Source organism: Vidua macroura, chromosome Z, assembly GCF_024509145.1.
Source record: "Vidua macroura isolate BioBank_ID:100142 chromosome Z, ASM2450914v1, whole genome shotgun sequence".
In the NCBI taxonomy this organism is placed as follows: Eukaryota; Metazoa; Chordata; class Aves; order Passeriformes; family Viduidae; genus Vidua; species Vidua macroura.
The window spans coordinates 44,740,308-44,750,704 of NC_071611.1; positions in this window are offsets into that span (position 1 = coordinate 44,740,308).

Below are 10,397 nucleotides of genomic sequence, written 5' to 3' on the forward strand. Positions count from 1 at the left end.
ACACCCCAACTAAAATGCTGTTTCGGGGAAATCCCAGTTCTCTTCCAGAAGTTTAATCAAGATCATAAAAACAACTAACTAGGAGAAGCAAATGGGTCTTCATCAGCCTCCAGAATCACAAAGAAAGGAAAAATTTTTAATCTGAATAAACATGTTAAACCTTGCAAATGAGTGAAAAATAGCTGTGGGTCCTGAGTGTATCCTTAGCTCAGACAAAAGACATGCTGGATTTTATCTGCAAATGAGAATCAGACATTTTTAAGGAAAAAAAAAAATGAAAGCCCACACATAGCAAAATGTAACCAATAATTTAAACTCAAACTCTCTGCTTTTCGCTTTAAATCATGATTTAACATGATGCTTTAAATCTTCATGATAAATTAATTTCCCCTCTTAGCAGGATTCTCCTTGTTAAACTGACACATCTAAATTCTCCATCAGAAAGGAGTGGAGCTTAGCTATACACAAATCCCCTTGATGAAGTGGGGCACAGTGAAAAGTTTAATCCTGATTTCCTATCCCCCTTTTTTCCATTCAATTCCACTTTCTTCTCTTTCTTCTGTTATTATCACAGATTCATGGCTTCTTTGTCATAGGGAGTGCCACCTGCAGTTAAAATCATGGCAAGCAGGCTAAAGATTGCCCAGAGCATGTGGTAAAGATGTTTATCAAGCAAATGCAGATGAAGGTCATATTTATCCGGGTTTTCTTTTAGGATCTGTCTCCATGTGAAACATCCTACCCCTCAGCCTTGCCTTTCAGGTTTTTGTTTCATGGTGCTCAGACCAAACAAGACCAAATATATTATATATTTGTCCAGATAGACATGTGGCAGAAGATGCCCTGTGCAGCCTTATTCCTTCCAGAGTTACCCAGCAGGTCCCTGGTGTAGCAGGAGAGAACAACTGCCTCTCAGCTCATGTCATCACCACTTTACACAACCTTTGTTTGAGCAAAGGCTGTCAGTTCCTTGTGAGCTGGGAAGAAAGCAGGCTTGCTTTCTCCAATAGCTACTTCAGCAGTCAAGCGTATCTCGACCCTCTCTGCCTGATTTTGAGCACCACAACATCTGGGCACAGAGAGTCAGCTTACAGCACAAAACAATCCGTTTATCTGGGGACCTAGGCTCAGCTGCATGGCAGCAACAAAACCTGCCTCTCCATGAAAGTGGGAATGGGTGCAGAGGCACTCCCATGCCCACACAGCCAGTTTCTAGGCATGTTGCCAAACCTACCTACCTATATATAAGGAATTTATCTTATTGCAATATTGCTCTGGGCCTTGAGGGGCCATTGCAGGAAACCCTTCCCCTCCCCAACCCTGTTTATTTGAATACATTGCTGTCCTGATTAGATGTTCACAAACACTGTAAAGTGTGCTTCACTCATCTTAAGTAATTCTTCTGAATGATTTTATATATGCCTGGCAGAGACCAAATTAGGAGGGAAATAGCAAATTTTTTACTAAAACACTTTTTCCTTTAGTAATCTCTAATGGTCCTTTTGTTAGTTGTGTTTTATCATGCTGCTTCTGGCATTTTCTTTTATTTGCCAAAGGTCCATTATACTGGGGTTTTACTGCTTTTAGGTACCAACTAAGAAAAACCATATGAAGAATCTCTGGTACATAGCAGGCTTTTTCATCACACACATGGCAGCAGATACACAGTGGTGGGGCAGAAGGGTGACTGCCAGTGAGAACTGTGCAGATGACAATGGCAGACAAGCAACTCCCAGCCTCAATGACTGAATTTATTGTGGGAAGGTGAAACCAATGGTTTTGTCACCAACCAGAACACCGTGCAAAAACAGAACTCCCTACAGATATCAGGGAAGATGGACCAGAACTTACTGACTTAGTGGCATAAATGCTTGCAAAACAGCACTTACCCATTTTCTTAATTTGTGTAAATAAACTGTATTATTATATACAGATTGATATTAATTTAGTACTCCTAAGTAAAACTGTTAATGGATATTATTAAAATGGTCAATAAACTGCAGATAACTACTGCTCCGAAGTGAGCCCAGATGTTTGCAAATATGGCCTCTCACAATGTTATGTGTTACTGTATTGAATGAATTTAACGTTTTCATTTTCCTCCTTTTTGTGCTTCATGGCTGTCACTGATATTGTCATTTTGCAGCTAGCTTACCATGCCTGCATCCCAAAGAACCTGCAGTGGACTGAAAGGGAATATTTCCATTAGTTGCTATCTCTTGGAGCATAATGCTTTTTAGGATGGTTAGGGGAGGTCCACATTCATAGGATTTTGCATGCCACAAGTTCTGTTAAACTCAGTCCTCTGTTGTGTTAGGCAACACACAGTAGGTATACATCACAGACAGGATTTGTCTGTGACTGCCTATCCCATATACCCTCCATGTGCCTCAAAAAGCTTCCTGGCACAGCCTAAGGGTCATATGAGCTATTTATGCAGTCACAGAGTACTGTCCTGGATCCAAGAAATACAGCAACATCAGGTGATCACAAAAGCAGATCACACTTCATTGTACAGAGCAGAAAGAGCATCAATATCTCTCCACAAATATCTCCTGAAGGGAGAACTGTCTTCTGAATCCAGTCTAAAGTTTGGTGGTAGATCTCATTGTGTTGTGCCAGAGGCATCCACATAAATGGAAGGCTTATGCCATAAGAAGTCTTCTCATGACTGTGGTCAGTTACAGGAGTGGTGTTGTGGGATGGTAACATTCTTCACATCTATCTTTTAAAATAATATTTAAATAACACACACTTTGATATGAATTTGTAAATAAACCATGAAACAAGCTAGCAATTCATGCTTTCTTGAACCTAATACAATGGCAGTTTTTGCCTTTGCTGTACAATGAAGATTGTGAAGAGAAACAGTCCATAAACGCAGCATACTAAAGCCACTCACTGATTGCTCACATTGCCTGAGCTTGCTTCTAGAAATCTGAACAGTTAACTCACTTCTTGTCCTCACAAGTATTTGGACACACAGTTCCCATGACTACATGTCACAGGAAAATAAACAGTGCTTTGAGTACCTCCTTCAAAGCATACTAGAGAACACTTGTGTTTTATGCCAGCAATCATGAAGGATTCCCTGGGCTGACAGGGCAGGAACCACAACTGACTGTGCCGGAAGATGTTTCTTATATGAAGGACCATGTATTTTAGTTTTCCTGCCCAAGGTCTCAGCTGAGATACCACCCACGTGAGGGCTGGTTTCTCTCTCTTTACAGGTGAATAAGATGTAGGGCTCATACATTGCCTTAAGAGAGGCTCTCTCTGTTCGAGAGAGTGCGAGCCACCGAGGCGGCCAACAGAACCAAGAGGAAGAACTGCGGGGCACGTGGCAGAAGCGGGACAGCGGTGGCCTGTAGAGGGACGCTGCCTGCCCTGCAGTGGCACCTGGTGGCCCCGCAGGACATCTACACCCGCGGCGCAGGCATCCCGCGCCAGCAGCACGAGTGGGCGCGCTTCTCATCCGCGGAAATTTGCCGGGATATTTTTTGCTGCTCGGGTAGCCGGAAGGTGGGGCGGGGGGCAGCGGGGGATGGGTGTTGTTAAATATTGATATTGATTCTGAGGATGCGGTTGGCTGAGGCATCATGGATGTGAATTCAGGCTAATCGACGCAGGATGTATTGACCGTGAAATGCATCCGCAGGTCTGAGTCAGTCCCATCATCTCTCAAGGTTATCTTGCCCAATCTGCTACTGCCTGCCTGGGACAACTTGACAGCCACTCCTGCTACTGCCTGGGACATTGGGATGTTGATGCACAGTACAGCATTTTGACAACTGACTCACAGTTGTCCCTGGTACCCATGGCAGACCAAAGGACAGATCCCCCTATCTCTCCAAATTAGGCAACCTCCACCTATCCACCCCAGATATCCTTCATGCACCCTGTTGCCATCCAGCCCATGTCAGGGCAGATCTCAGGGCTTCCTCTGAGGACAGCAGGACATATCAGGAAACACATTTGCAGGTGAAATCTAATGTTTGGTCCCCTTACAGAAGAAGTCAGTTTCTGAAAACTGGACTTTTAAAGTGGCAGAGTATTCAGGTAATTGCAGATGTTGAATTAGTCTCTTTTCCAAAGACGTCCCTAGCAAAGGATACTCCAGCAGGACAACTGTCTGAGGCTGCAAAGAGCCTGGAAAGAAATGCTGACAAGGATAATGTCCTCTGGCATCTTAGTCATACATTCAGTCATGGGCAGAGAAAACACCATCAGGAAGGTGAGAACTTCCATAGAAATTAGAAACATCTCTCTGATGGCTTTTGCCCAAAGTACAGGTAGGAGTACTATCAAATAGCAGCTTGTGAAAAGGTAGAGCAGGCACAGTACAGCCTCTGGCTGCTCTCCATTGATGCTGGAATGTACTTCAAAGGCAAACTACAGCCTAGAAGGCTGAAGAGAAAAGTCGCATGCACACACCTTACTCTGGCTTCAGAGAGCTGTATCTGATTCTCCACAAGTAGAAACATTTCTATAGTCTTGCAGCTTTCTACAGCACCCAAATCACTGCTGCTGCTTCTGTAGTACTCACTAGCACTCCCTGAGTTGGTTTCTGGCCCAGAAAACTAATCTTTTGCTCTAGAGCCCTAAAGTCAGGTTGGAGGCATATGTCTTTTGGACAGGTGGGAAAGGGGTTGCTAGAACTGCTGCAGCATGTGGTTACAGATACACCCCAGTAACCCCACTTGATAAGACTGGGTGGCTCTGCAGTCACCACCATTCTCCCATGATGCCACTAAGCATTTGCATTATCTACAGTCTTCTGTGTCCTGAAGCTCTCACCAGCCCCCACACTGTGAGCTGGTGTTTCAAGCATTAAGGCTTTATCATGGATTTACATTTGTACTATTCTATGACGTACAGCAACTCCTGAGCAGGATTATATTACATTACACTTAGTATAAGCCCCTTTGCAATGCCCCAGTTGTATAAAGACAATCCAGTGACTCATGTTTCCTTCATGGTTGGTTCTCCATCACCAGGTTATTGGACAAATTTGCTCTTGGATGAAGCTTTAATTAGTTTTGATTAGCAATCCTAGAGCAGATGACACAATGCGGGTCACAACAGGAAAAATGAGTTTGGTATTTGTGAGTAAAAAGTAACACTATGTCCAGAGGGGGAGATAGTGTGTATACAATCTCCCACTCAGCGTGGGGATGGGGTACCAGCAGTTTCCACCACACTTGAGAGTTGTAAGAGTTCTTCCTACAGCAGCAGGAAAAGTCCAATCGTTCTCTTAAAAAAGGATTCTTAAAAACCCAATAATAATAGTAAATCGTGTAGACATCATCTTCCATCATCTCTGAGCTGGGCAAGCCTCAAAAAGATGAGGTTTTGTTCTCAAGTGCTTGCATCTATTTGCTTCTTTCACACCCTAAAATTACATGTAGGTCGTCTTTATAATGGCATTTCCTATCCACCACGAGAAGTGCCATGCTGGACCCATTGGTCTTCTGCAGGAGGCTGAGGAGGGGCCAGGAGCAGGGGCTATCAATTAAAATGCTCTACAGCAAGAGGGCAGAGACTCACTTTTCTCTGGGCCCCAGCAAGGCTGTTCAACAAAACTAAGATTTGAAGACATAGCCTCAAGCTGCACCAGAAGAGGTTCAGGTTGGAGATTAGGAGGAATTTCTTCACAGGAAGGGTGAATAGATATTGGAATGGGCTGCCAGGGTGGAGTCATCATCCCTGGAGGTGTTTAAGGAAAGACTGGACATGGCACTTGGTGTCATGGTGTGGTTGACAGGGTGGTGTTCAGTCATAGGTCAGACTTTATGAACTCAGAGATCTTTCTCAACTTATTGGTTGGAACTTACTGGTTTTGTGATTCTGTAAAAGTGCAGTCCCTCTGTCACTCAAAACCAACAGTGACAGTCAAGATGTCCCTCTGGCCGTTGCCTACTGCCTGGATTCCTAGTCACATTTTGACTGTGGGCTTTGATTTTTAGTCATCAGACCAGACAGTCTCCTGTCTGACCTCTCAGACAAGAGAAAAAAAATTTATTTAATTCTAAGATTAAGTATGTTGGGGCAGTGAAGGGTCCTAGAGTCTAAATCTAATTCCATTTTTATTGGGTTTTTGTGTGTACTGCTCTTACTCCCAGAATGAATCATCTTGGGTTTCTGTGGTCTTTGTACAAAACACATGGCATGGAGAGAAAGGATGAATTTTTGCTGACTCTGGGAAAATGGTAAATAACTAAATGTATATGTCAGGAACAGGGAGTAATAGCTTCAAATGCAAACAGCTGTTAGCAGCACATTTTAGTGCATCAATAATTTATATTCCATGGAAAGTTTAATTTATGCAAAGTGAGAGTTTTGTGGTATAGTTACTAAAGGCATACATGATTCTGGGGATAATAAATCTATAGCAATCCTGTGACTGCCAGGACTCTTGGTTCCATCACAGTTTTTTGTAAACAGTTTGCACAGTGTCTTTCTCAACACACTTTACTGGACTCTTACTGAGTCAAGTCTCATCCATATTAAAAAAAAAAAAGGTATTTTGAGGCCTACTCAGGCTAAAGAAATATCCAGAATGCCAAAATGTGTGCAGCAAAATATTTAGAAAGGTTGCCAGCAAAAGGGAAAAAACATACAATTTCCTTCCAAACCTCATGACTCTGAACCAGTAATAACTGATGCAATGTCTCTCCAGCTGCTCCATCTCAAGCTGATGTAGATCCAGCTCCGCTCCAAGGACTCCTACAGCCAGTAACCACTGGAAGCCTGAGGAAATCCCACCATTCAGCAGACACATGCTAGTGGGCCAGAAGGAGATGGCTTCTCTGCTGACAACATACATCCTTGAAAAGAAGACTGACAATGCTCCCAAGCTGTCCTGGAGCTTGCAAAAAAACCACCACCCACAAATGGCTTTCCTTAGGCCTCCCCAAACATGCTGATTGCAACATGTTTCAATCCTCTCAGTCTACTGCCCCACTCACTCCTCCCAGGCCAGGGAGCCATGCAACCACATTCCTGCATTCCTAGGAGAACCACAGCCCGGAAAGGTTGTTTTCTGTTGAAAACCATCAGAAAGGAACATGCAGCCTCTTCCCAGACTCTTGCCCCACACCTGAGCCGAAGGATAAAACTTCTGGCTAAGTCTCTTTTGATTGTACTTTTCTCAGACTCTCACTTCACTCCAGGTTCAGGATGGAGATCAAATGAACTTGAAGGAGAAGGTAATAGGTTAACTTGGTGTGTGTGTTTAGTTTTGGTATGGAATTGGGAAAACAAAATGAACTAGGTTCCATGGACTTGATGGTGCCCAAACTTAATGTTTCAGGGGGAAAATCTTGGATTTAAGAAGACCAGTTACAAAAATGTTTTTCATTCTACTCTGCCTTGCAAACTTAAGCAATCTTCAGGTCCGTTTTTTCCTGCAGAATATATGTGCTTATATTAAACAAGATTGATTTCAAGTCATTTGATTCATCAGATGCAAAATAATGTCTCTACACCCTATCTTCTTCCAAGGCCAGAGAGTGAAGAGATCAGCAAATGACTACAGGTTTTTAATAATTTATTCATTAAACTTGAGTTTAGAAAACTAACTAAAAACAAGGTCTGCACATGAGGCTTCAATACCTGTGGTTTAAAAACACTTAGGGGGAATGTTATCCAGCAGGACAGAGCAGCGTATGCCCATACCACCCCGTCCTACCCAGCCTTCCATCCCTTGTGCTCTGCAGGACGTGCACCTGAGAAGGGTAGTTCACAAGCTCTCTCTTTGCATTAATTACAGAGCCTGGCTTTAACCCTGGTCTGGTTTGTGAACAATCCCCACAGAGTTGTGCAGCACAGCACTACAGTGTCAATCATATGAGACCTCCCCCCTGTCACCTCATGCATACACAGCAGCGACACACTTTTCTACAGAAACAGACAGCCACCCTCATTGTATTTCACGTCAGGCTGACGCTGTGCTGCTGACAAAACAGAGCATCACATGCTCTGCAAATATGCACTACCAGCATAGAGATCTTTGATTTTCTTTAATGTCTACCATAAGCAAGCATTTGGCTTTGTTTCTCTGTAAATGCTGCATGAAGGAGGAAAGCTGGGATTTGACCTCTGAAGAACACAGTGCAAAGTTGTGTGCCCACAGCAAGGTTTGTCTTGCACTGAAATGAACACGGTTAAAGTCCTCCTTATGTTTTTTAATGACTTCTTCAGTCTTCAGCTTGTTGTTAATTTTCTAGGGCAAATACTCCGTTGTGCCTTTAATGTATTCCAAGCACACCTATCTCATATGATCTGCTGTGTTAACACCTCCACTCCACTAGGCCCTTCCAAAGTGTTGGCTAGCGTCAATGTTAAGGAGATTTTTGAAAAGCTAACAAATATGCAAATTTGAACCAATATGGGAAAAGCAGGTCAAGTGATCAGAGCTCAGAGGAGGAAAGACATTTTAAACCTCAATTCTGTGCATACTTGGGATCAAAGCAATGTGGCAAGAGAGCCCCATCACTGGAGTGCTGCAGGAGGGCACGGAGGAGGCAAAGCACTGTAGGCAATCGGCAGCCCAGCTGCACAGCACTCTGCCATGAGACAAGGCACTATTAAAGGCTCATGGATAATGGCCAGGGGGTCACCAAACACAAGGGGTAGCATGGGGGCATCTGCTGCAGACAACCTCAAGAAGAGGTGAAGCAACTCTTAGGAAATTGGAGGAAGCTTCACAATGGCAGGGCCAGGTGTTCCAAGCAACATTCCCCACTAGCTGTAGCTTCTGAAAGGGCCCTGTGCTGGGGAACAAAAAATCCACTGGGAGTGGAGCCAAATGTCCAGTATCTCCACTGGGATGGACACACAGGGCAGCGGTGTGGTGGAGGGCAGGGTCAGTGACAGCCCAGCAACCGCCCACCAGGTCTACAGGAACAAAAGAGATGAAGATTGAGACAGAAGAACTGGGAACAGTTACAGGCATGGCACAGTACAGCCCAGACGGGAACTTGGGATCTCAAAAGGTATGACACGGGAGGGCCCAGGTGAGGCTTCTCCCAGCTCCTTCTCACACTCACTTTAGCTGTTTCCCTGCAGCTTGACTCCAGATACCACTGTACTAACCCAGAGCTTGCCTTGAGCACAGGCAGCCATAACCCAAGAAAGACAAGTTTGAGGATCAGGCCTCCAACACAGTGAAAATGAAGTGGAGAAATGTTTGCAGTGAAAAAACTTGTGTTTTGTTTCCCTATACAACCAGATGTCACAAGGACAGGTGGTACAGGTGTTTCAGAGGGAGCCGGTAAAAGGCAGAGGCTGGATGTAGAGAGGACGAGAGTAGTAGTAAGGTTAAAAGCAATCTTGAATCTGAGTTTTCTGTGCCCCGTCTAATTTTCCTCAGGGAAAAAGAGATGGACCATCTCTAAGGCTGACATTCAGGGTCACCTCCTTCCCCAGACTTTCCTAGTCCCACTAGGGAGATGCTGCAGATGTCTGACACACCTCTAAGTTGAACGCAGGCATCTTCTGAAGGGGCACTTTGAAGTTTGTACTTCAAATGCAAAGGTCACTGTGGGCTCAGAGGCCACAAATATTTATGACTCCAGGAGTAGCTGATGGGTATGGGTTCAGTGGAATAAATGCAAACCCAATAGGAACTGTCTTTGTCATGTCAATATGCCACACCAGATGAAATCAGGACATCTTGTTACCACTGTGTAAGAGATTGGGAAGCATGCACTTCATACAGAATCAGCTGTTCATACAGAATCAGCTCTCGTTTTTGGAAGTATAGAGTTTTTCTCAACTATTCCGCTATTGTATTTCTAGGGCAAAAAGAAAACAAAGAAAGGACTGTACCATCTGTGTCTGTCAAACGAACTGCATCCCTCTGTTGGTTAGAATTACAAACCTGTACATGACAGGAAAGCTAGCAAATCTGCTAAATAAAAAATTCTGCTTATTCCTTCTCAGAGCAGTAGAGGGAGAGATCAACCTAGAATTCATGATGGTCAGTCTTTCTTACACTTGGTAAGTCTGCACAAATTCTTGCTATAAATCTCCCACAGTGACGTTCACAAACCCTCCAGCCAGCACAAGAAAAAAGATTCAAGAAGTTGATTAAAAATGAAGAGGCCAAATGGAGGTTGCCCTGAAATAGCCTGTGGGACTCAAGAGTTTACCCTGTAAAAAGAATGCACTGTGAGAGGACTGACAATTAAACCACAGTATACCTCTAGGCAACTGCTCTGAAGACTTATCTTTCTACTGTGTATAGCAGTGGATGAACATGTTACCTCTTCTGAAACACAGGCTGCTGACCGCTTGAAATATCAGAATGTGCGTTGCAATCCTTCTTTCCCACTCCACCAAATTAAAATGAAGGATAATAAACCACTAAAAATTGAGATAAATATGTCTTATAT